We start from the raw sequence: 27,782 nt of genomic DNA on the forward strand, positions 1-27,782 counted from the left end.
CAAGCGCTTCAATGTGCTGCTCTGCAAGGTTTGGAGACAGCGGGTGCGTTCACGGAGATCAAGAGCAGCCGGCGTAAAACACAACGCACCCAGGGGAGAGATACCATGGTAAATAGGTTACCTATTTACCTATTTTTGTTTCGGCGAACGGTTTTGGTGAGCACTAATGCAGGAAAGCAGCGGGCGGGATGGCGAGCTTGTCCTGCTGCTCCAACACAAGCTACCTTAAGAGCCGGTACGATGCGGTCAATGGGTGAAGTTCGTCAGGAGTACTGCATGAAAAAACCAGTGTGTTGTCGTGGCAGTTGGTGATCAAAGAAATAAAACAAAATAAAATCAATAAATAATAATGTCATAGACTTAAAGTCATACCTTTGAAGTCATAATGCATTGCAAGTGTTATTAGGGAATGTTGTGCTGTGTTTTCAAGCGCTGTGTTTTCTCTCCCCTGGGTGCGTTGTGTTTTGGTGAGCACTAATGCAGGAAAGCAGCGGGCGGGATGGCGAGCTTGTCCTGCTGCTCCAACACAAGTTACCTTAAGAGCCGGTACGATGCGGTCAATGGGTGAAGTTCGTCAGGAGTACTGCATAAAAAAACGAGTGTGTTGTCGTGGCAGTTGGTGATCAAAGAAATAAAACAAAATAAAATCAATAAATAATAATGTCATAGACTTAAAGTCATACCTTTGAAGTCATAATGCATTGCAAGTGTTATTAGGGAATGTTGTGCTGTGTTTTCAAGCGCTTCAAGCGCTTCAATGTGACAGCGGGTGCGTTCACGGAGATCAAGAGCAGCCGGAGATGAAGAGCAGCCGCCGCAGGGGAGGGATACCATGGTAAATAGGTTACCTATTTACCATGGTATCTCTCCCCTGGGTGCGTTGTGTTTTGGTGAGCACTATTGCAGGAAAGCAGCGGGCGGGATGGCGAGCTTGTCCTGCTGCTCCAACACAAGCTACCTTAAGAGCCGGTACGATGCGGTCAATGGGTGAAGTTCGTCAGGAGTACTGCATGAAAAAACCAGTGTGTTGTCGTGGCAGTTGGTGATCAAAGAAATAAAACAAAATAAAATCAATAAATAATAATGTCATAGACTTAAAGTCATACCTTTGAAGTCATAATGCATTGCAAGTGTTATTAGGGAATGTTGTGCTGTGTTTTCAAGCGCTTCAATGTGCTGCTCTGCAAGGTTTGGAGACAGCGGGTGCGTTCACGGAGATCAAGAGCAGCCGGCGCAAAACACAACGCACCCAGGGGAGAGATACCATGGTAAATAGGTTACCTATTTACCTATTTTTGTTTCGGCGAACGGTTTTGGTGAGCACTAATGCAGGAAAGCAGCGGGCGGGATGGCGAGCTTGTCCTGCTGCTCCAACACAAGCTACCTTAAGAGCCGGTACGATGCGGTCAATGGGTGAAGTTCGTCAGGAGTACTGCATGAAAAAACCAGTGTGTTGTCGTGGCAGTTGGTGATCAAAGAAATAAAACAAAATAAAATCAATAAATAATAATGTCATAGACTTAAAGTCATACCTTTGAAGTCATAATGCATTGCAAGTGTTATTAGGGAATGTTGTGCTGTGTTTTCAAGCGCTTCAAGCGCTTCAATGTGACAGCGGGTGCGTTCACGGAGATCAACAGCAGCCGGAGATCAAGAGCAGCCGCCGCAGGGGAGGGATACCATAGTAAATAGGTTACCTATTTAGGTTACCTATTTACCATGGTATCTCTCCCCTGGGTGCGTTGTGTTTTGGTGAGCACTAATGCAGGAAAGCAGCGGGCGGGATGGCGAGCTTGTCCTGCTGCTCCAACACAAGCTACCTTAAGAGCCGGTACGATGCGGTCAATGGGTGAAGTTCGTCAGGAGTACTGCATAAAAAAAACGAGTGTGTTGTCGTGGCAGTTGGTGATCAAAGAAATAAAACAAAATAAAATCAATAAATAATAATGTCATAGACTTAAAGTCATACCTTTGAAGTCATAATGCATTGCAAGTGTTATTAGGGAATGTTGTGCTGTGTTTTCAAGTGCTTCAAGCGCTTCAATGTGACAGCGGGTGCGTTCACGGAGATCAGGAGCAGCCGGAGATCAAGAACAGCCGCCGCAGGGGAGGGATACCATGGTAAATAGGTTACCTATTTACCATGGTATCTCTCCCCTGGGTGCGTTGTGTTTTGGTGAGCACTAATGCAGGAAAGCAGCGGGCGGGATGGCGAGCTTGTCCTGCTGCTCCAACACAAGCTACCTTAAGAGCCGGTACGATGCGGTCAATGGGTGAAGTTCGTCAGGAGTACTGCATGAAAAAACCAGTGTGTTGTCGTGGCAGTTGGTGATCAAAGAAATAAAACAAAATAAAATCAATAAATAATAATGTCATAGACTTAAAGTCATACCTTTGAAGTCATAATGCATTGCAAGTGTTATTAGGGAATGTTGTGCTGTGTTTTCAAGTGCTTCAAGCGCTTCAATGTGACAGCGGGTGCGTTCACGGAGATCAGGAGCAGCCGGAGATCAAGAACAGCCGCCGCAGGGGAGGGATACCATGGTAAATAGGTTACCTATTTACCATGGTATCTCTCCCCTGGGTGCGTTGTGTTTTGGTGAGCACTAATGCAGGAAAGCAGCGGGCGGGATGGCGAGCTTGTCCTGCTGCTCCAACACAAGCTACCTTAAGAGCCGGTACGATGCGGTCAATGGGTGAAGTTCGTCAGGAGTACTGCATGAAAAAACCAGTGTGTTGTCGTGGCAGTTGGTGATCAAAGAAATACAACAAAATAAAATCAATAAATAATAATGTCATAGACTTAAAGTCATACCTTTGAAGTCATAATGCATTGCAAGTGTTATTAGGGAATGTTGTGCTGTGTTTTCAAGCGCTTCAAGCGCTTCAATGTGACAGCGGGTGCGTTTACGGAGATCAGGAGCAGCCGGAGATCAAGAGCAGCCGCCGCAGGGGAGGGATACCATGGTAAATAGGTTACCTATTTACCATGGTATCTCTCCCCTGGGTGCGTTGTGTTTTGGTGAGCACTAATGCAGGAAAGCAGCGGGCGGGATGGCGAGCTTGTCCTGCTGCTCCAACACAAGCTACCTTAAGAGCCGGTACGATGCGGTCAATGGGTGAAGTTCGTCAGGAGTACTGCATGAAAAAACCAGTGTGTTGTCGTGGCAGTTGGTGATCAAAGAAATAAAACAAAATAAAATCAATAAATAATAATGTCATAGACTTAAAGTCATACCTTTGAAGTCATAATGCATTGCAAGTGTTATTAGGGAATGTTGTGCTGTGTTTTCAAGCGCTTCAAGCGCTTCAATGTGACAGCGGGTGCGTTCACGGAGATCAGGAGCAGCCGGAGATCAAGAGCAGCCGCCGCAGGGGAGGGATACCATGGTAAATAGGTTACCTATTTACCATGGTATCTCTCCCCTGGGTGCGTTGTGTTTTGGTGAGCACTAATGCAGGAAAGCAGCGGGCGGTATGGCGAGCTTGTCCTGCTGCTCCAACACAAGCTACCTTAAGAGCCGGTACGATGCGGGCAATGGGTGAAGTTCGTCAGGAGTAAGCATAAAAAAATCGAGTGTGTTGTCGTGGCAGTTGGTGATCAAAGAAATAAAACAAAATAAAATAAATAAATAATAATGTCATAGACTTAAAGTCATACCTTTAAAGTCATAATGCATTGCAAGTGTTATTAGGGAATGTTGTGCTGTGTTTTCAAGCGCTTCAATGTGCTGCTCTGCAAGGTTTGGAGACAGCGGGTGCGTTCACGGAGATCAAGAACAGCCGGCGCAAAACACAACGCACCCAGGGGAGAGATACCATGGTAAATAGGTTACCTATTTACCTATTTTTGTTTCGGCCAACGGTTTTGGTGAGCACTAATGCAGGAAAGCAGCGGGCGGGATGGCGAGCTTGTCCTGCTGCTCCAACACAAGCTACCTTAAGAGCCGGTACGATGCGGTCAATGGGTGAAGTTCGTCAGGAGTACTGCATGAAAAAACCAGTGTGTTGTCGTGGCAGTTGGTGATCAAAGAAATAAAACAAAATAAAATCAATAAATAATAATGTCATAGACTTAAAGTCATACCTTTGAAGTCATAATGCATTGCAAGTGTTATTAGGGAATGTTGTGCTGTGTTTTCAAGCGCTTCAAGCGCTTCAATGTGACAGCGGGTGCGTTCACGGAGATCAGGAGCAGCCGGAGATCAAGAGCAGCCGCCGCAGGGAAGGGATAACATGGTAAATAGGTTACCTATTTACCATGGTATCTCTCCCCTGGGTGCGTTGTGTTTTGGCGAGCACTAATGCAGGAAAGCAGCGGGCGGGATGGCGAGCTTGTTCTGCTGCTCCAACACAAGCTACCTTAAGAGACGGTACGATGCGGGCAATGGGTGAAGTTCGTCAGGAGTACTGCATAAAAAAACGAGTGTGTTGTCGTGGCAGTTGGTGATCAAAGAAATAAAACAAAATAAAATCAATAAATAATAATGTCATAGACTTAAAGTCATACATTTGAAGTCATAATGCATTGCAAGTGTTATTAGGGAATGTTGTGCTGTGTTTTCAAGCGCTTCAAGCGCTTCAATGTGACAGCGGGTGCGTTCACGGAGATCAACAGCAGCCGGAGATCAAGAACAGCCGCCGCAGGGGAGGGATACCATGGTAAATAGGTTACCTATTTACCATGGTATCTCTCCCCTGGGTGCGTTGTGTTTTGGTGAGCACTAATGCAGGAAAGCAGCGGGCGGGATGGCGAGCTTGTCCTGCTGCTCCAACACAAGCTACCTTAAGAGCCGGTACGATGCGGTCAATGGGTGAAGTTCGTCAGGAGTACTGTATAAAAAAACGAGTGTGTTGTCGTGGCAGTTGGTGATCAAAGAAATAAAACAAAATAAAATCAATAAATAATAATGTCATAGACTTAAAGTCATACCTTTGAAGTCATAATGCATTGCAAGTGTTATTAGGGAATGTTGTGCTGTGTTTTCAAGCGCTTCAAGCGCTTCAATGTGACAGCGGGTGCGTTCACGGAGATCAACAGCAGCCGGAGATCAAGAACAGCCGCCGCAGGGGAGGGATACCATGGTAAATAGGTTACCTATAGGTTACCTATTTACCATGGTATCTCTCCCCTGGGTGCGTTGTGTTTTGGCGAGCACTAATGCAGGAAAGCAGCGGGCGGGATGGCGAGCTTGTCCTGCTGCTCCAACACAAGCTACCTTAAGAGCCGGTACGATGCGGTCAATGGGTGAAGTTCGTCAGGAGTACTGCATGAAAAAACCAGTGTGTTGTCGTGGCAGTTGGTGATCAAAGAAATAAAACAAAATAAAATCAATAAATAATAATGTCATAGACTTAAAGTCATACCTTTGAAGTCATAATGCACTGCAAGTGTTATTAGGGAATGTTGTGCTGTGTTTTCAAGCGCTTCAAGCGCTTCAATGTGACAGCGGGTGCGTTCACGGAGATCAACAGCAGCCGGAGATCAAGAACAGCCGCCGCAGGTGAAGGATACCATGGAAAATAGGTTACCTATTTACCATGGTATCTCTCCCCTGTGTGCGTTGTGTTTTGGCGAGCACTAATGCAGGAAAGCAGCGGGCGGGATGGCGAGCTTGTTCTGCTGCTCCAACACAAGCTACCTTAAGAGCCGGTACGATGCGGTCAATGGGTGAAATTCGTCAGGAGTACTGCATTAAAAAACCAGTGTGTTGTCGTGGCAGTTGGTGATCAAAGAAATAAAACAAAATAAAATCAATAAATAATAATGTCATAGACTTAAAGTCATACCTTTGAAGTCATAATGCATTGCAAGTGTTATTAGGGAATGTTGTGCTGTGTTTTCAAGCGCTTCAAGCGCTTCAATGTGACAGCGGGTGCGTTCACGGAGATCAGGAGCAGCCGGAGATCAAGAACAGCCGCCGCAGGGGAGGGATACCATGGTAAATAGGTTACCTATTTACCATGGTATCTCTCCCCTGGGTGCGTTGTGTTTTGGTGAGCACTAATGCAGGAAAGCAGCGGGCGGGATGGCGAGCTTGTCCTGCTGCTCCAACACAAGCTACCTTAAGAGCCGGTACGATGCGGGCAATGGGTGAAGTTCGTCAGGAGTAAGCATAAAAAAATCGAGTGTGTTGTCGTGGCAGTTGGTGATCAAAGAAATAAAACAAAATAAAATCAATAAATAATAATGTCATAGACTTAAAGTCATACCTTTAAAGTCATAATGCATTGCAAGTGTTATTAGGGAATGTTGTGCTGTGTTTTCAAGCGCTTCAATGTGCTGCTCTGCAAGGTTTGGAGACAGCGGTTGCGTTCACGGAGATCAAGAGCAGCCGGCGCAAAACACAACGCACCCAGGGGAGAGATACCATGGTAAATAGGTTACCTATTATAATAGGTTACCTATTTACCTATTTTTGTTTCGGCCAACGGTTTTGGTGAGCACTAATGCAGGAAAGCAGCGGGCGGGATGGCGAGCTTGTCCTGCTGCTCCAACACAAGCTACCTTAAGAGCCGGTACCATGCGGTCAATGGGTGACGTTCGTCAGGAGTACTGCATGAAAAAACCAGTGTGTTGTCGTGGCAGTTGGTGATCAAAGAAATAAAACAAAATAAAATCAATAAATAATAAAGTCATAGACTTAAAGTCATACCTTTGAAGTCATAATGCATTGCAAGTGTTATTAGGGAATGTTGTGCTGTGTTTTCAAGCGCTTCAAGCGCTTCAATGTGACAGCGGGTGCGTTCACGGAGATCAACAGCAGCCGGAGATCAAGAACAGCCACCGCAGGGGAGGGATACCATGGTAAATAGGTTACCTATTTACCATGGTATCTCTCCCCTGGGTGCGTTGTGTTTTGGTGAGCACTAATGCAGGAAAGCAGCGGGCGGGATGGCGAGCTTGTCCTGCTGCTCCAACACAAGCTACCTTAAGAGCCGGTACGATGCGGTCAATGGGTGAAGTTCGTCAGGAGTACTCTATAAAAAAAACGAGTGTGTTGTCGTGGCAGTTGGTGATCAAAGAAATAAAACAAAATAAAATCAATAAATAATAATGTCATAGACTTAAAGTCATACCTTTAAAGTCATAATGCATTGCAAGTGTTATTAGGGAATGTTGTGCTGTGTTTTCAAGCGCTTCAATGTGCTGCTCTGCAAGGTTTGGAGACAGCGGGTGCGTTCACGGAGATCAGGAGCAGCCGGCGCAAAACACAACGCACCCAGGGGAGAGATACCATGGTAAATAGGTTACCTATTTACCTATTTTTGTTTCGGCGAACGGTTTTGGTGAGCAGTAATGCAGGAAAGCAGCGGGCGGGATGGCGAGCTTGTCCTGCTGCTCCAACACAAGTTACCTTAAGAGCCGGTACGATGCGGTCAATGGGTGAAGTTCGTCAGGAGTACTGCATAAAAAAACGAGTGTGTTGTCGTGGCAGTTGGTGATCAAAGAAATAAAACAAAATAAAATCAATAAATAATAATGTCATAGACTTAAAGTCATACCTTTGAAGTCATAATGCATTGCAAGTGTTATTAGGGAATGTTGTGCTGTGTTTTCAAGCGCTTCAAGCGCTTCAATGTGACAGCGGGTGCGTTCACGGAGATCAGGAGCAGCCGGAGATCAAGAGCAGCCGCCGCAGGGGAGGGATACCATGGTAAATAGGTTACCTATTTACCATGGTATCTCTCCCCTGGGTGCGTTGTGTTTTGGTGAGCACTAATGCAGGAAAGCAGCGGGCGGGATGGCGAGCTTGTCCTGCTGCTCCAACACAAGCTACCTTAAGAGCCGGTACGATGCGGTCAATGGGTGAAGTTCGTCAGGAGTACTGCATAAAAAAACGAGTGTGTTGTCGTGGCAGTTGGTGATCAAAGAAATAAAACAAAATAAAATCAATAAATAATAATGTCATAGACTTAAAGTCATACCTTTGAAGTCATAATGCATTGCAAGTGTTATTAGGGAATGTTGTGCTGTGTTTTCAAATCCTTCAAGCGCTTCAATGTGACAGCGGATGCGTTCACGGAGATCAGGAGCAGCCGGCGATCAAGAGCAGCCGCCGCAGGGGAGGGATACCATGGTAAATAGGTTACCTATTTACCATGGTATCTCTCCCCTGGGTGCGTTGTGTTTTGGTGAGCACTAATGCAGGAAAGCAGCGGGCGGGATGGCGAGCTTGTCCTGCTGCTCCAACACAAGTTATCTTAAGAGCCGGTACGATGCGGGCAATGGGTGAAGTTCGTCAGGAGTACTGCATAAAAAAAACGAGTGTGTTGTCGTGGCAGTTGGTGATCAAAGAAATAAAACAAAATAAAATCAATAAATAATAATGTCATAGACTTAAAGTCATACCTTTGAAGTCATAATGCATTGCAAGTGTTATTAGGGAATGTTGTGCTGTGTTTTCAAGCGCTTCAAGCGCTTCAATGTGACAGCGGGTGCGTTCACGGAGATCAACAGCAGCCGGAGATCAAGAACAGCCGCCGCAGGGGAGGGATACCATGGTAAATAGGTTACCTATTTACCATGGTATCTCTCCCCTGGGTGCGTTGTGTTTTGGTGAGCACTAATGCAGGAAAGCAGCGGGCGGGATGGCGAGCTTGTCCTGCTGCTCCAACACAAGCTACCTTAAGAGCCGGTACGATGCGGTCAATGGGTGAAGTTCGTCAGGAGTACTGCATAAAAAAACGAGTGTGTTGTCGTGGCAGTTGGTGATCAAAGAAATAAAACAAAATAAAATCAATAAATAATAATGTCATAGACTTAAAGTCATACCTTTGAAGTCATAATGCATTGCAAGTGTTATTAGGGAATGTTGTGCTGTGTTTTCAAATCCTTCAAGCGCTTCAATGTGACAGCGGATGCGTTCACGGAGATCAGGAGCAGCCGGCGATCAAGAGCAGCCGCCGCAGGGGAGGGATACCATGGTAAATAGGTTACCTATTTACCATGGTATCTCTCCCCTGGGTGCGTTGTGTTTTGGTGAGCACTAATGCAGGAAAGCAGCGGGCGGGATGGCGAGCTTGTCCTGCTGCTCCAACACAAGTTATCTTAAGAGCCGGTACGATGCGGGCAATGGGTGAAGTTCGTCAGGAGTACTGCATAAAAAAAACGAGTGTGTTGTCGTGGCAGTTGGTGATCAAAGAAATAAAACAAAATAAAATCAATAAATAATAATGTCATAGACTTAAAGTCATACCTTTGAAGTCATAATGCATTGCAAGTGTTATTAGGGAATGTTGTGCTGTGTTTTCAAGCGCTTCAAGCGCTTCAATGTGACAGCGGGTGCGTTCACGGAGATCAACAGCAGCCGGTGATCAAGAACAGCCGCCGCAGGGGAGGGATACCATGGTAAATAGGTTACCTATTTACCATGGTATCTCTCCCCTGGGTGCGTTGTGTTTTGGTGAGCACTAATGCAGGAAAGCAGCGGGCGGGATGGCGAGCTTGTCCTGCTGCTCCAACACAAGCTACCTTAAGAGCCGGTACGATGCGGGCAATGGGTGAAGTTCGTCAGGAGTAAGCATAAAAAAAACGAGTTTGTTGTCGTGGCAGTTGGTGATCAAAGAAATAAAACAAAATAAAATCAATAAATAATAATGTCTTAGACATAAAGTCATACATTTGAAGTCATAATGCATTGCAAGTGTTATTAGGGAATGTTGTGCTGTGTTTTCAAGCGCTTCAAGCGCTTCAATGTGACAGCGGGTGCCTTCACGGAGATCAACAGCAGCCGGAGATCAAGAGCAGCCGCCGCAGGGGAGGGATACCATGGTAAATAGGTTACCTATTTACCATGGTATCTCTCCCCTGGGTGCGTTGTGTTTTGGTGAGCACTAATGCAGGAAAGCAGCGGGCGGGATGGCGAGCTTGTCCTGCTGCTCCAACACAAGCTACCTTAAGAGCCGGTACGATGCGGGCAATGGGTGAAGTTCGTCTGGAGTAAGCATAAAAAAAACGAGTTTGTTGTCGTGGCAGTTGGTGATCAAAGAAATAAAACAAAATAAAATCAATAAATAATAATGTCATAGACTTAAAGTCATACCTTTAAAGTCATAATGCATTGCAAGTGTTATTAGGGAATGTTGTGCTGTGTTTTCAAGCGCTTCAAGCGCTTCAATGTGACAGCGGGTGCGTTCACAGAGATCAACAGCAGCCGGAGATCAAGAACAGCCGCCGCAGGGGAGGGATACCATGGTAAATAGGTTACCTATTTACCATGGTATCTCTCCCCTGGGTGCGTTGTGTTTTGGTGAGCACTAATGCAGGAAAGCAGCGGGCGGGATGGCGAGCTTGTCCTGCTGCTCCAACACAAGTTACCTTAAGAGCCGGTACGATGCGGTCAATGGGTGAAGTTCGTCAGGAGTACTGCATAAAAAAACGAGTGTGTTGTCGTGGCAGTTGGTGATCAAAGAAATAAAACAAAATAAAATCAATAAATAATAATGTCATAGACTTAAAGTCATACATTTGAAGTCATAATGCATTGCAAATGTTATTAGGGAATGTTGTGCTGTGTTTTCAAGCGCTTCAAGCGCTTCAATGTGACAGCGGGTGCGTTCACGGAGATCAACAGCAGCCGGAGATCAAGAACAGCCGCCGCAGGGGAGGGATACCATGGTAAATAGGTTACCTATTTATAAATAGGTTACCTAAATAGGTTACCTATTTACCATGGTATATCTCCCCTGGGTGCGTTGTGTTTTGGTGAGCACTAATGCAGGAAAGCAGCGGGCGGGATGGCGAGCTTGTCCTGCTGCTCCAACACAAGCTACCTTAAGAGCCGGTACGATGCGTTCAATGGGTGAAGTTCGTCAGGAGTACTGCATGAAAAAACCAGTGTGTTGTCGTGGCAGTTGGTGATCAAAGAAATAAAACAAAATAAAATCAATAAATAATAATGTCATAGACTTAAAGTCATACCTTTGGAGTCATAATGCATTGCAAGTGTTATTAGGGAATGTTGTGCTGTGTTTTCAAGCGCTTCAAGCGCTTCAATGTGACAGCGGGTGCGTTCACGGAGATCAACAGCAGCCGGAGATCAAGAACAGCCGCCGCAGGGGAGGGATACCATGGTAAATAGGTTACCTATTTACCATGGTATCTCTCCCCTGGGTGCGTTGTGTTTTGGTGAGCACTAATGCAGGAAAGCAGCGGGCGGGATGGCGAGCTTGTCCTGCTGCTCCAACACAAGTTACCTTAAGAGCCGGTACGATGCGGTCAATGGGTGAAGTTCGTCAGAGTACTGCATAAAAAAACGAGTGTGTTGTCGTGGCAGTTGGTGATCAAAGAAATAAAACAAAATAAAATCAATAAATAATAATGTCATAGACTTAAAGTCATACCTTTGAAGTCATAATGCATTGCAAGTGTTATTAGGGAATGTTGTGCTGTGTTTTCAAGCGCTTCAAGCGCTTCAATGTGACAGCGGGTGCGTTCACGGAGATCAGGAGCAGCCGGAGATCAAGAGCAGCCGCCGCAGGGGAGGGATACCATGGTAAATAGGTTACCTATTTACCATGGTATCTCTCCCCTGGGTGCGTTGTGTTTTGGTGAGCACTAATGCAGGAAAGCAGCGGGCGGGATGGCGAGCTTGTCCTGCTGCTCCAACACAAGCTACCTTAAGAGCCGGTACGATGCGGTCAATGGGTGAAGTTCGTCAGGAGTACTGCATGAAAAAAACAGTCTGTTGTCGTGGCAGTTGGTGATCAAAGAAATAAAACAAAATAAAATCAATAAATAATAATGTCATAGACTTAAAGTCATACCTTTGAAGTCATAATGCATTGCAAGTGTTATTAGGGAATGTTGTGCTGTGTTTTCAAGCGCTTCAAGCGCTTCAATGTGACAGCGGGTGCGTTCACGGAGATCAACAGCAGCCGGAGATCAAGAACAGCCGCCGCAGGGGAGGGATACCATGGTAAATAGGTTACCTATTTACCATGGTATCTCTCCCCTGGGTGCGTTGTGTTTTGGTGAGCACTAATGCAGGAAAGCAGCGGGCGGGATGGCGAGCTTGTCCTGCTGCTCCAACACAAGCTACCTTAAGAGCCGGTACGATGCGGGCAATGGGTGAAGTTCGTCAGGAGTAAGCATAAAAAAAACGAGTGTGTTGTCGTGGCAGTTGGTGATCAAAGAAATAAAACAAAATAAAATCAATAAATAATAATGTCATAGACTTAAAGTCATACCTTTAAAGTCATAAAGCATTGCAAGTGTTATTAGGGAATGTTGTGCTGTGTTTTCAAGCGCTTCAAGCGCTTCAATGTGACAGCGGGTGCGTTCACGGAGATCAACAGCAGCCGGAGATCAAGAGCAGCCGCCGCAGGGGAGGGATACCATAGTAAATAGGTTACCTATTTACCATGGTATCTCTCCCCTGGGTGCGTTGTGTTTTGGTGAGCACTAATGCAGGAAAGCAGCGGGCGGGATGGCGAGCTTGTCCTGCTGCTCCAACACAAGCTACCTTAAGAGCCGGTACGATGCGGGCAATGGGTGAAGTTCGTCAGGAGTAAGCATAAAAAAAACGAGTGTGTTGTCGTGGCAGTTGGTGATCAAAGAAATAAAACAAAATAAAATCAATAAATAATAATGTCATAGACTTAAAGTCATACCTTTAAAGTCATAATGCATTGCAAGTGTTATTAGGGAATGTTGTGCTGTGTTTTCAAGCGTTTCAATGTGCTGCTCTTCAAGGTTTGGAGACAGCGGGTGCGTTCACGGAGATCAAGAGCAGCCGGCGCAAAACACAACGCACCCAGGGGAGAGATACCATGGTAAATAGGTTACCTATTTACCTATTTTTGTTTCGGCGAATGGTTTTGGTGAGCACTAATGCAGGAAAGCAGCGGGCGGGATGGCGAGCTTGTCCTGCTGCTCCAACACAAGCTACCTTAAGAGCCGGTACGATGCGGTCAATGGGTGAAGTTCGTCAGGAGTACTGCATGAAAAAACCAGTGTGTTGTCGTGGCAGTTGGTGATCAAAGAAATAAAACAAAATAAAATCAATAAATAATAATGTCATAGACTTAAAGTCATACCTTTGAAGTCATAATGCATTGCAAGTGTTATTAGGGAATGTTGTGCTGTGTTTTCAAGCGCTTCAAGCGCTTCAATGTGACAGCGGGTGCGTTCACGGAGATCAACAGCAGCCGGAGATCAAGAACAGCCGCCGCAGGGGAGGGATACCATGGTAAATAGGTTACCTATTTACCATGGTATCTCTCCCCTGGGTGCGTTGTGTTTTGGTGAGCACTAATGCAGGAAAGCAGCGGGCGGGATGGCGAGCTTGTCCTGCTGCTCCAACACAAGCTACCTTAAGAGCCGGTACGATGCGGTCAATGGGTGAAGTTCGTCAGGAGTACTGCATAAAAAAACGAGTTTGTTGTCGTGGCAGTTGGTGATCAAAGAAATAAAACAAAATAAAATCAATAAATAATAATGTCATAGACTTAAAGTCATACCTTTGAAGTCATAATGCATTGCAAGTGTTATTAGGGAATGTTGTGCTGTGTTTTCAAGCGCTTCAAGCGCTTCAATGTGACAGCGGGTGCGTTCACGGAGATCAGGAGCAGCCGGCGATCAAGAGCAGCCGCCGCATGGGAGGGATACCATGGTAAATAGGTTACCTATTTACCATGGTATCTCTCCCCTGGGTGCGTTGTGTTTTGGTGAGCACTAATGCAGGAAAGCAGCGGGCGGGATGGCGAGCTTGTCCTGCTGCTCCAACACAAGTTACCTTAAGAGCCGGTACGATGCGGGCAATGGGTGAAGTTCGTCAGGAGTACTGCATAAAAAAAACGAGTGTGTTGTCGTGGCAGTTGGTGATCAAAGAAATAAAACAAAATAAAATCAATAAATAATAATGTCATAGACTTAAAGTCATACCTTTGAAGTCATAATGCATTGCAAGTGTTATTAGGGAATGTTGTGCTGTGTTTTCAAGCGCTTCAAGCGCTTCAATGTGACAGCGGATGCGTTCACGGAGATCAGGAGCAGCCGGCGATCAAGAGCAGCCGCCGCAGGGGAGGGATACCATGGTAAATAGGTTACCTATTTACCATGGTATCTCTCCCCTGGGTGCGTTGTGTTTTGGTGAGCACTAATGCAGGAAAGCAGCGGGCGGGATGGCGAGCTTGTCCTGCTGCTCCAACACAAGTTATCTTAAGAGCCGGTACGATGCGGGCAATGGGTGAAGTTCGTCAGGAGTAAGCATAAAAAAAACGAGTGTGTTGTCGTGGCAGTTGGTGATCAAAGAAATAAAACAAAATAAAATCAATAAATAATAATGTCATAGACTTAAAGTCATACCTTTAAAGTCATAATGCATTGCAAGTGTTATTAGGGAATGTTGTGCTGTGTTTTCAAGCGCTTCAAGCGCTTCAATGTGACAGCGGGTGCGTTCACGGAGATCAACAGCAGCCGGAGATCAAGAACAGCCGCCGCAGGGGAGGGATACCATGGTAAATAGGTTACCTATTTACCATGGTATCTCTCCCCTGGGTGCGTTGTGTTTTGGTGAGCACTAATGCAGGAAAGCAGCGGGCGGGATGGCGAGCTTGTCCTGCTGCTCCAACACAAGTTACCTTAAGAGCCGGTACGATGCGGTCAATGGGTGAAGTTCGTCAGGAGTACTGCATAAAAAAACGAGTGTGTTGTCTTGGCAGTTGGTGATCAAAGAAATAAAACAAAATAAAATCAATAAATAATAATGTCATAGACTTAAAGTCATACCTTTGAAGTCATAATGCATTGCAAGTGTTATTAGGGAATGTTGTGCTGTGTTTTCAAGCGCTTCAAGCGCTTCAATGTGACAGCGGGTGCGTTCACAGAGATCAACAGCAGCCGGAGATCAAGAACAGCCGCCGCAGGGGAGGGATACCATGGTAAATAGGCCATGGTATCTCTCCCCTGGGTGCGTTGTGTTTTGGTGAGCACTAATGCAGGAAAGCAGCGGGCGGGATGGCGAGCTTGTCCTGCTGCTCCAACACAAGCTACCTTAAGAGCCGGTACGATGCGGTCAATGGGTGAAGTTCGTCAGGAGTACTGCATGAAAAAACCAGTGTGTTGTCGTGGCAGTTGGTGATCAAAGAAATAAAACAAAATAAAATCAATAAATAATAATGTCATAGACTTAAAGTCATACCTTTGAAGTCATAATGCATTGCAAGTGTTATTAGGGAATGTTGTGCTGTGTTTTCAAGCGCTTCAAGCGCTTCAATGTGACAGCGGGTGCGTTCACGGAGATCAACAGCAGCCGGAGATCAAGAACAGCCGCCGCAGGGGAGGGATACCATGGTAAATAGGTTACCTATTTACCATGGTATCTCTCCCCTGGGTGCGTTGTGTTTTGGTGAGCACTAATGCAGGAAAGCAGCGGGCGGGATGGCGAGCTTGTCCTGCTGCTCAAACACAAGCTACCTTAAGAGCCGGTACGATGCGGTCAATGGGTGAAGTTCGTCAGGAGTACTGCATAAAAAAACGAGTGTGTTGTCGTGGCAGTTGGTGATCAAAGAAATAAAACAAAATAAAATCAATAAATAATAATGTCATAGACTTAAAGTCATACCTTTGAAGTCATAATGCATTGCAAGTGTTATTAGGGAATGTTGTGCTGTGTTTTCAAGCGCTTCAAGCGCTTCAATGTGACAGCGGGTGCGTTCACGGAGATCAGGAGCAGCCGGAGATCAAGAGCAGCCGCCGCATGGGAGGGATACCATGGTAAATAGGTTACCTATTTACCATGGTATCTCTCCCCTGGGTGCGTTGTGTTTTGGTGAGCACTAATGCAGGAAAGCAGCGGGCGGGATGGCGAGCTTGTCCTGCTGCTCCAACACAAGCTACCTTAAGAGCCGGTACGATGCGGGCAATGGGTGAAGTTCGTCAGGAGTAAGCATAAAAAAAACGAGTGTGTTGTCGTGGCAGTTGGTGATCAAAGAAATAAAACAAAATAAAATCAATAAATAATAATGTCATAGACTTAAAGTCATACCTTTAAAGTCATAAAGCATTGCAAGTGTTATTAGGGAATGTTGTGCTGTGTTTTCAAGCGCTTCAAGCGCTTCAATGTGACAGCGGGTGCGTTCACGGAGATCAACAGCAGCCGGAGATCAAGAGCAGCCGCCGCAGGGGAGGGATACCATAGTAAATAGGTTACCTATTTACCATGGTATCTCTCCCCTGGGTGCGTTGTGTTTTGGTGAGCACTAATGCAGGAAAGCAGCGGGCGGGATGGCGAGCTTGTCCTGCTGCTCCAACACAAGCTACCTTAAGAGCCGGTACGATGCGGGCAATGGGTGAAGTTCGTCAGGAGTAAGCATAAAAAAAACGAGTGTGTTGTCGTGGCAGTTGGTGATCAAAGAAATAAAACAAAATAAAATCAATAAATAATAATGTCATAGACTTAAAGTCATACCTTTAAAGTCATAATGCATTGCAAGTGTTATTAGGGAATGTTGTGCTGTGTTTTCAAGCGTTTCAATGTGCTGCTCTTCAAGGTTTGGAGACAGCGGGTGCGTTCACGGAGATCAAGAGCAGCCGGCGCAAAACACAACGCACCCAGGGGAGAGATACCATGGTAAATAGGTTACCTATTTACCTATTTTTGTTTCGGCGAATGGTTTTGGTGAGCACTAATGCAGGAAAGCAGCGGGCGGGATGGCGAGCTTGTCCTGCTGCTCCAACACAAGCTACCTTAAGAGCCGGTACGATGCGGTCAATGGGTGAAGTTCGTCAGGAGTACTGCATGAAAAAACCAGTGTGTTGTCGTGGCAGTTGGTGATCAAAGAAATAAAACAAAATAAAATCAATAAATAATAATGTCATAGACTTAAAGTCATACCTTTGAAGTCATAATGCATTGCAAGTGTTATTAGGGAATGTTGTGCTGTGTTTTCAAGCGCTTCAAGCGCTTCAATGTGACAGCGGGTGCGTTCACGGAGATCAACAGCAGCCGGAGATCAAGAACAGCCGCCGCAGGGGAGGGATACCATGGTAAATAGGTTACCTATTTACCATGGTATCTCTCCCCTGGGTGCGTTGTGTTTTGGTGAGCACTAATGCAGGAAAGCAGCGGGCGGGATGGCGAGCTTGTCCTGCTGCTCAAACACAAGCTACCTTAAGAGCCGGTACGATGCGGTCATAATGCATTGCAAGTGTTATTAGGGAATGTTGTGCTGTGTTTTCAAGCGCTTCAAGCGCTTCAATGTGACAGCGGGTGCGTTCACGGAGATCAGGAGCATCCGGAGATCAAGAGCAGCCGCCGCAGGGGAGGGATACCATGGTAAATAGGTTACCTATTTACCATGGTATCTCTCCCCTGGGTGCGTTGTGTTTTGGTGAGCACTAATGCAGGAAAGCAGCGGGCGGGATGGCGAGCTTGTCCTGCTGCTCCAACACAAGCAACCTTAAGAGCCGGTACGATGCGGGCAATGGGTGAAGTTCGTCAGGAGTAAGCATAAAAAAAACGAGTGTGTTGTCGTGGCAGTTGGTGATCAAAGAAATAAAACAAAATAAAATCAATAAATAATAATGTCATAGACTTAAAGTCATACCTTTAAAGTCATAATGCATTGCAAGTGTTATTAGGGAATGTTGTGCTGTGTTTTCAAGCGTTTCAATGTGCTGCTCTGCAAGGTTTGGAGACAGCGGGTGCGTTCACGGAGATCAAGAGCAGCCGGCGTAAAACACAACGCACCCAGGGGAGAGATACCATGGTAAATAGGTTACCTATTTACCTATTTTTGTTTCGGCGAACGGTTTTGGTGAGCACTAATGCAGGAAAGCAGCGGGCGGGATGGCGAGCTTGTCCTGCTGCTCCAACACAAGCTACATTAAGAGCCGGTACGATGCGGTCAATGGGTGAAGTTCGTCAGGAGTACTGCATGAAAAAACCAGTGTGTTGTCGTGGCAGTTGGTGATCAAAGAAATAAAACAAAATAAAATCAATAAATAATAATGTCATAGACTTAAAGTCATACCTTTGAAGTCATAATGCATTGCAAGTGTTATTAGGGAATGTTGTGCTGTGTTTTCAAGCGCTTCAAGCGCTTCAATGTGACAGCGGGTGCGTTCACGGAGATCAACAGCAGCCGGAGATCAAGAGCAGCCGCCGCAGGGGAGGGATACCATGGTAAATAGGTTACCTATTTACCATGGTATCTCTCCCCTGGGTGCGTTGTGTTTTGGTGAGCACTAATGCAGGAAAGCAGCGGGCGGGATGGCGAGCTTGTCCTGCTGCTCAAACACAAGCTACCTTAAGAGCCGGTACGATGCGGTCAATGGGTGAAGTTCGTCAGGAGTACTGCATAAAAAAACGAGTGTGTTGTCGTGGCAGTTGGTGATCAAAGAAATAAAACAAAATAAAATCAATAAATAATAATGTCATAGACTTAAAGTCATACCTTTGAAGTCATAATGCATTGCAAGTGTTATTAGGGAATGTTGTGCTGTGTTTTCAAGCGCTTCAAGCGCTTCAATGTGACAGCGGGTGAGTTCACGGAGATCAGGAGCATCCGGAGATCAAGAGCAGCCGCCGCATGGGAGGGATACCATGGTAAATAGGTTACCTATTTACCATGGTATCTCTCCCCTGGGTGCGTTGTGTTTTGGTGAGCACTAATGCAGGAAAGCAGCGGGCGGGATGGCGAGCTTGTCCTGCTGCTCCAACACAAGCTACCTTAAGAGCCGGTACGATGCGGGCAATGGGTGAAGTTCATCAGGAGTAAGCATAAAAAAAACCAGTGTGTTGTCGTGGCAGTTGGTGATCAAAGAAATAAAACAAAATAAAATCAATAAATAATAATGTCATAGACTTAAAGTCATACCTTTAAAGTCATAAAGCATTGCAAGTGTTATTAGGGAATGTTGTGCTGTGTTTTCAAGCGCTTCAAGCGCTTCAATGTGACAGCGGGTGCGTTCACGGAGATCAACAGCAGCCGGAGATCAAGAGCAGCCGCCGCAGGGGAGGGATACCATAGTAAATAGGTTACCTATTTACCATGGTATCTCTCCCCTGGGTGCGTTGTGTTTTGGTGAGCACTAATGCAGGAAAGCAGCGGGCGGGATGGCGAGCTTGTCCTGCTGCTCCAACACAAGTTACCTTAAGAGCCGGTACGATGCGGGCAATGGGTGAAGTTCGTCAGGAGTACTGCATAAAAAAAACGAGTGTGTTGTCGTGGCAGTTGGTGATCAAAGAAATAAAACAAAATAAAATCAATAAATAATAATGTCATAGACTTAAAGTCATACCTTTGAAGTCATAATGCATTGCAAGTGTTATTAGGGAATGTTGTGCTGTGTTTTCAAGCGCTTCAAGCGCTTCAATGTGACAGCGGGTGCGTTCACGGAGATCAGGAGCAGCCGGAGATCAAGAGCAGCCGCCGCAGGGGAGGGATACCATGGTAAATAGGTTACCTATTTACCATGGTATCTCTCCCCTGGGTGCGTTGTGTTTTGGTGAGCACTAATGCAGGAAAGCAGCGGGCGGGATGGCGAGCTTGTCCTGCTGCTCCAACACAAGCTACCTTAAGAGCCGGTACGATGCGGGCAATGGGTGAAGTTCGTCAGGAGTACTGCATAAAAAAAACGAGTGTGTTGTCGTGGCAGTTGGTGTTCAAAGAAATAAAACAAAATAAAATCAATAAATAATAATGTCATAGACTTAAAGTCATACCTTTGAAGTCATAATGCATTGCAAGTGTTATTAGGGAATGTTTTGCTGTGTTTTCAAGCGCTTCAAGCGCTTCAATGTGACAGCGGGTGCGTTCACGGAGATCAACAGCAGCCGGAGATCAAGAACAGCCGCCGCAGGGGAGGGATACCATGGTAAATAGGTTACCTATTTACCATGGTATCTCTCCCCTGGGTGCGTTGTGTTTTGGTGAGCACTAATGCAGGAAAGCAGCGGGCGGGATGGCGAGCTTGTCCTGCTGCTCCAACACAAGCTACCTTAAGAGCCGGTACGATGCGGTCAATGGGTGAAGTTCGTCAGGAGTACTGCATAAAAAAACGAGTGTGTTGTCGTGGCAGTTGGTGATCAAAGAAATAAAACAAAATAAAATCAATAAATAATAATGTCATAGACTTAAAGTCATACCTTTGAAGTCATAATGCATTGCAAGTGTTATTAGGGAATGTTGTGCTGTGTTTTCAAGCGCTTCAAGCGCTTCAATGTGACAGCGGGTGCGTTCACGGAGATCAGGAGCAGCCGGAGATCAAGAGCTGCCGCCGCAGGGGAGGGATACCATGGTAAATAGGTTACCTATTTACCATGGTATCTCTCCCCTGGGTGCTTTGTGTTTTGGTGAGCACTAATGCAGGAAAGCAGCGGGCGGGATGGCGAGCTTGTCCTGCTGCTCCAACACAAGCTACCTTAAGAGCCGGTACGATGCGGTGAATGGGTGAAGTTCGTCAGGAGTACTGCATGAAAAAACCAGTGTGTTGTCGTGGCAGTTGGTGATCAAAGAAATAAAACAAAATAAAATCAATAAATAATAATGTCATAGACTTAAAGTCATACCTTTGAAGTCATAATGCATTGCAAGTGTTATTAGGGAATGTTGTGCTGTGTTTTCAAGCGCTTCAAGCGCTTCAATGTGACAGCGGGTGCGTTCACGGAGATCAACAGCAGCCGGAGATCAAGAACAGCCGCCGCAGGGGAGGTATACCATGGTAAATAGGTTACCTATTTACCATGGTATCTCTCCCCTGGGTGCGTTGTGTTTTGGTGAGCACTAATGCAGGAAAGCAGCGGGCGGGATGGCGAGCTTGTCCTGCTGCTCCAACACAAGCTACCTTAAGAGCCGGTACGATGCGGTCAATGGGTGAAGTTCGTCAGGAGTACTGCATGAAAAAACCAGTGTGTTGTCGTGGCAGTTGGTGATCAAAGAAATAAAACAAAATAAAATCAATAAATAATAATGTCATAGACTTAAAGTCATACCTTTGAAGTCATAATGCATTGCAAGTGTTATTAGGGAATGTTGTGCTGTGTTTTCAAGCGCTTCAAGCGCTTCAATGTGACAGCTGGTGCGTTCACGGAGATCAACAGCAGCCGGAGATCAAGAACAGCCGCCGCAGGGGAGGTATACCATGGTAAATAGGTTACCTATTTACCATGGTATCTCTCCCCTGGGTGCGTTGTGTTTTGGTGAGCACTAATGCAGGAAAGCAGCGGGCGGGATGGCGAGCTTGTCCTGCTGCTCCAACACAAGCTACCTTAAGAGCCGGTACGATGCGGTCAATGGGTGAAGTTCGTCAGGAGTACTGCATAAAAAAACGAGTGTGTTGTCGTGGCAGTTGGTGATCAAAGAAATAAAACAAAATAAAATCAATAAATAATAATGTCATAGACTTAAAGTCATACCTTTGAAGTCATAATGCATTGCAAGTGTTATTAGGGAATGTTGTGCTGTGTTTTCAAGCGCTTCAAGCGCTTCAATGTGACAGCGGGTGCGTTCACGGAGATCAGGATCAGCCGGCGATCAAGAGCAGCCGCCGCAGGGGAGGGATACCATGGTAAATAGGTTACCTATTTACCATGGTATCTCTCCCCTGGGTGCGTTGTGTTTTGGTGAGCACTAATGCAGGAAAGCAGCGGGCGGGATGGCGAGCTTGTCCTGCTGCTCCAACACAAGCAACCTTAAGAGCCGGTACGATGCGGGCAATGGGTGAAGTTCGTCAGGAGTAAGCATAAAAAAAACGAGTGTGTTGTCGTGGCAGTTGGTGATCAAAGAAATAAAACAAAATAAAATCAATAAATAATAATGTCATAGACTTAAAGTCATACCTTTAAAGTCATAATGCATTGCAAGTGTTATTAGGGAATGTTGTGCTGTGTTTTCAAGCGTTTCAATGTGCTGCTCTTCAAGGTTTGGAGACAGCGGGTGCGTTCACGGAGATCAAGAGCAGCCGGCGCAAAACACAACGCACCCAGGGGAGAGATACCATGGTAAATAGGTTACCTATTTACCTATTTTTGTTTCGGCGAATGGTTTTGGTGAGCACTAATGCAGGAAAGCAGCGGGCGGGATGGCGAGCTTGTCCTGCTGCTCCAACACAAGCTACCTTAAGAGCCGGTACGATGCGGGCAATGGGTGAAGTTCGTCAGGAGTAAGCATAAAAAAAACGAGTGTGTTGTCGTGGCAGTTGGTGATCAAAGAAATAAAACAAAATAAAATCAATAAATAATAATGTCATAGACTTAAAGTCATACCTTTAAAGTCATAATGCATTGCAAGTGTTATTAGGGAATGTTGTGCTGTGTTTTCAAGCGCTTCAAGCGCTTCAATGTGACAGCGGGTGCGTTCACGGAGATTAATAGCAGCCGGAGATCAAGAGCAGCCGCCGCAGGGGAGGGATACCATAGTAAATAGGTTACCTATTTACCATGGTATCTCTCCCCTGGGTGCGTTGTGTTTTGGTGAGCACTAATGCAGGAAAGCAGCGGGCGGGATGGCGAGCTTGTCCTGCTGCTCCAACACAAGCTACCTTAAGAGCCGGTACGATGCGGGCAATGGGTGAAGTTCGTCAGGAGTAAGCATAAAAAAAACGAGTGTGTTGTCGTGGCAGTTGGTGATCAAAGAAATAAAACAAAATAAAATCAATAAATAATAATGTCATAGACTTAAAGTCATACCTTTAAAGTCATAATGCATTGCAAGTGTTATTAGGGAATGTTGTGCTGTGTTTTCAAGCGTTTCAATGTGCTGCTCTTCAAGGTTTGGAGACAGCGGGTGCGTTCACGGAGATCAAGAGCAGCCGGCGCAAAACACAACGCACCCAGGGGAGAGATACCATGGTAAATAGGTTACCTATTTACCTATTTTTGTTTCGGCGAATGGTTTTGGTGAGCACTAATGCAGGAAAGCAGCGGGCGGGATGGCGAGCTTGTCCTGCTGCTCCAACACAAGCTACCTTAAGAGCCGGTACGATGCGGTCAATGGGTGAAGTTCGTCAGGAGTACTGCATGAAAAAACCAGTGTGTTGTCGTGGCAGTTGGTGATCAAAGAAATAAAACAAAATAAAATCAATAAATAATAATGTCTTAGACTTAAAGTCATACCTTTGAAGTCATAATGCATTGCAAGTGTTATTAGGGAATGTTGTGCTGTGTTTTCAAGCGCTTCAAGCGCTTCAATGTGACAGCGGGTGCGTTCACGGAGATCAACAGCAGCCGGAGATCAAGAACAGCCGCCGCAGGGGAGGTATACCATGGTAAATAGGTTACCTATTTACCATGGTATCTCTCCCCTGGGTGCGTTGTGTTTTGGTGAGCACTAATGCAGGAAAGCAGCGGGCGGGATGGCGAGCTTGTCCTGCTGCTCCAACACAAGCTACCTTAAGAGCCGGTACGATGCGGTCAATGGGTGAAGTTCGTCAGGAGTACTGCATGAAAAAACCAGTGTGTTGTCGTGGCAGTTGGTGATCAAAGAAATAAAACAAAATAAAATCAATAAATAATAATGTCATAGACTTAAAGTCATACCTTTGAAGTCATAATGCATTGCAAGTGTTATTAGGGAATGTTGTGCTGTGTTTTCAAGCGCTTCAAGCGCTTCAATGTGACAGCGGGTGCGTTCACGGAGATCAACAGCAGCCGGAGATCAAGAACAGCCGCCGCAGGGGAGGTATACCATGGTAAATAGGTTACCTATTTACCATGGTATCTCTCCCCTGGGTGCGTTGTGTTTTGGTGAGCACTAATGCAGGAAAGCAGCGGGCGGGATGGCGAGCTTGTCCTGCTGCTCCAAAACAAGCTACCTTAAGAGCCGGTACGATGCGGTCAATGGGTGAAGTTCGTCAGGAGTACTGCATAAAAAAACGAGTGTGTTGTCGTGGCAGTTGGTGATCAAAGAAATAAAACAAAATAAAATCAATAAATAATAATGTCATAGACTTAAAGTCATACCTTTGAAGTCATAATGCATTGCAAGTGTTATTAGGGAATGTTGTGCTGTGTTTTCAAGCGCTTCAAGCGCTTCAATGTGACAGCGGGTGCGTTCACGGAGATCAGGAGCAGCCGGCGATCAAGAGCAGCCGCCGCAGGGGAGGGATACCATGGTAAATAGGTTACCTATTTACCATGGTATCTCTCCCCTGGGTGCGTTGTGTTTTGGTGAGCACTAATGCAGGAAAGCAGCGGGCGGGATGGCGAGCTTGTCCTGCTGCTCCAACACAAGTTACCTTAAGAGCCGGTACGATGCGGGCAATGGGTGAAGTTCGTCAGGAGTACTGCATAAAAAAAACCAGTGTGTTGTCGTGGCAGTTGGTGATCAAAGAAATAAAACAAAATAAAATCAATAAATAATAATGTCATAGACTTAAAGTCATACCTTTGAAGTCATAATGCATTGCAAGTGTTATTAGGGAATGTTGTGCTGTGTTTTCAAGCGCTTCAAGCGCTTCAATGTGACAGCGGGTGCGTTCACGGAGATCAGGAGCAGCCGGAGATCAAGAGCAGCCGCCGCAGGGGAGGGATACCATGGTAAATAGGTTACCTATTTACCATGGTATCTCTCCCCTGGGTGCGTTGTGTTTTGGTGAGCACTAATGCAGGAAAGCAGCGGGCGGGATGGCGAGCTTGTCCTGCTGCTCCAACACAAGCTACCTTAAGAGCCGGTACGATGCGGGCAATGGGTGAAGTTCGTCAGGAGTAAGCATAAAAAAATCGAGTGTGTTGTCGTGGCAGTTGGTGATCAAAGAAATAAAACAAAATAAAATCAATAAATAATAATGTCATAGACTTAAAGTCATACCTTTAAAGTCATAATGCATTGCAAGTGTTATTAGGGAATGTTGTGCTGTGTTTTCAAGTGCTTCAATGTGCTGCTCTGCAAGGTTTGGAGACAGCGGGTGCGTTCACGGAGATCAAGAGCAGCCGGCGCAAAACACAACGCACCCAGGGGAGAGATACCATGGTAAATAGGTTACCTATTTACCTATTTTTGTTTCGGCGAACGGTTTTGGTGAGCACTAATGCAGGAAAGCAGCGGGCGGGATGGCGAGCTTGTCCTGCTGCTCCAACACAAGCTACCTTAAGAGCCGGTACGATGCGGTCAATGGGTGAAGTTCGTCAGGAGTACTGCATGAAAAAACCAGTGTGTTGTCGTGGCAGTTGGTGATCAAAGAAATAAAACAAAATAAAATCAATAAATAATAATGTCATAGACTTAAAGTCATACCTTTGAAGTCATAATGCATTGCAAGTGTTATTAGGGAATGTTGTGCTGTGTTTTCAAGCGCTTCAAGCGCTTCAATGTGACAGCGGGTGCGTTCACGGAGATCAGGAGCAGCCGGAGATCAAGAGCAGCCGCCGCAGGGGAGGGATACCATGGTAAATAGGTTACCTATTTACCATGGTATCTCTCCCCTGGGTGCGTTGTGTTTTGGTGAGCACTAATGCAGGAAAGCAGCGGGCGGGATGGCGAGCTTGTCCTGCTGCTCCAACACAAGTTACCTTAAGAGCCGGTACGATGCAGGCAATGGGTGAAGTTCGTCAGGAGTACTGCATAAAAAAAACGAGTGTGTTGTCGTGGCAGTTGGTGATCAAAGAAATAAAACAAAATAAAATCAATAAATAATAATGTCATAGACTTAAAGTCATACCTTTGAAGTCATAATGCATTGCAAGTGTTATTAGGGAATTTTGTGCTGTGTTTTCAAGCGCTTCAATGTGCTGCTCTGCAAGGTTTGGAGACAGCGGGTGCGTTCACGGAGATCAAGAGCAGCCGGCGCAAAACACAACGCACCCAGGGGAGAGATACCATGGTAAATAGGTTACCTATTTACCTATTTTTGTTTCGGCGAACGGTTTTGGTGAGCACTAATGCAGGAAAGCAGCGGGCGGGATGGCGAGCTTTTCCTGCTTCTCCAACACAAGCTACCTTAAGAGCCGGTACGATGCGGTCAATGGGTGAAGTTCGTCAGGAGTACTGCATGAAAAAACCAGTGTGTTGTCGTGGCAGTTGGTGATCAAAGAAATAAAACAAAATAAAATCAATAAATAATAATGTCATAGACTTAAAGTCATACCTTTGAAGTCATAATGCATTGCAAGTGTTATTAGGGAATGTTGTGCTGTGTTTTCAAGCGCTTCAAGCGCTTCAATGTGACAGCGGGTGCGTTCACGGAGATCAGGAGCAGCCGGAGATCAAGAGCAGCCGCCGCAGGGGAGGGATACCATGGTAAATAGGTTACCTATTTACCATGGTATCTCTCCCCTGGGTGCGTTGTGTTTTGGTGAGCACTAATGCAGGAAAGCAGCGGGCGGGATGGCGAGCTTGTCCTGCTGCTCCAACACAAGCTACCTTAAGAGCCGGTACGATGCGGTCAATGGGTGAAGTTCGTCAGGAGTACTGCATGAAAAAACCAGTGTGTTGTCGTGGCAGTTGGTGATCAAAGAAATAAAACAAAATAAAATCAATAAATAATAATGTCATAGACTTAAAGTCATACCTTTAAAGTCATAATGCATTGCAAGTGTTATTAGGGAATGTTGTGCTGTGTTTTCAAGCGCTTCAATGTGCTGCTCTGCAAGGTTTGGAGACAGCGGGTGCGTTCACGGAGATCAAGAGCAGCCGGCGCAAAACACAACGCACCCAGGGGAGAGATACCATGGTAAATAGGTTACCTATTTACCTATTTTTGTTTCGGCGAACGGTTTTGGTGAGCACTAATGCAGGAAAGCAGCGGGCGGGATGGCGAGCTTGTCCTGCTGCTCCAACACAAGCTACCTTAAGAGCCGGTACGATGCGGTCAATGGGTGAAGTTCGTCAGGAGTACTGCATAAAAAAACGAGTGTGTTGTCGTGGCAGTTGGTGATCAAAGAAATAAAACAAAATAAAATCAATAAATAATAATGTCATAGACTTAAAGTCATACCTTTGAAGTCATAATGCATTGCAAGTGTTATTAGGGAATGTTGTGCTGTGTTTTCAAGCGCTTCAAGCGCTTCAATGTGACAGCGGGTGCGTTCACGGAGATCAGGAGCAGCCGGAGATCAAGAGCAGCCGCCGCAGGGGAGGGATACCATGGTAAATAGGTTACCTATTTACCATGGTATCTCTCCCCTGGGTGCGTTGTGTTTTGGTGAGCACTAATGCAGGAAAGCAGCGGGCGGGATGGCGAGCTTGTCCTGCTGCTCCAACACAAGCTACCTTAAGAGCCGGTACGATGCGGTCAATGGGTGAAGTTCGTCAGGAGTACTGCATGAAAAAACCAGTGTGTTGTCGTGGCAGTTGGTGATCAAAGAAATAAAACAAAATAAAATCAATAAATAATAATGTCATAGACTTAAAGTCATACCTTTGAAGTCATAATGCATTGCAAGTGTTATTAGGGAATGTTGTGCTGTGTTTTCAAGCGCTTCAAGCGCTTCAATGTGACAGCGGGTGCGTTCACGGAGATCAAGAGCAGCCGGAGATGAAGAGCAGCCGCCGAAGGGGAGGGATACCATGGTAAATAGGTTACCTATTTACCATGGTATCTCTCCCCTGGGTGCGTTGTGTTTTGGTGCTCCAACACAAGCTACCTTAAGAGCCGGTACGATGCGGTCAATGGGTGAAGTTCGTCAGGAGTACTGCATAAAAAAACGAGTGTGTTGTCGTGGCAGTTGGTGATCAAAGAAATAAAACAAAATAAAATCAATAAATAATAATGTCATAGACTTAAAGTCATACCTTTGAAGTCATAATGCATTGCAAGTGTTATTAGGGAATGTTGTGCTGTGTTTTCAAGCGCTTCAAGCGCTTCAATGTGACAGCGGGTGCGTTCACGGAGATCA

The sequence above is a fragment of the Acipenser ruthenus genome, chromosome 9 (genome assembly GCF_902713425.1).
Source record: "Acipenser ruthenus chromosome 9, fAciRut3.2 maternal haplotype, whole genome shotgun sequence".
Taxonomy (NCBI): Eukaryota; Metazoa; Chordata; class Actinopteri; order Acipenseriformes; family Acipenseridae; genus Acipenser; species Acipenser ruthenus.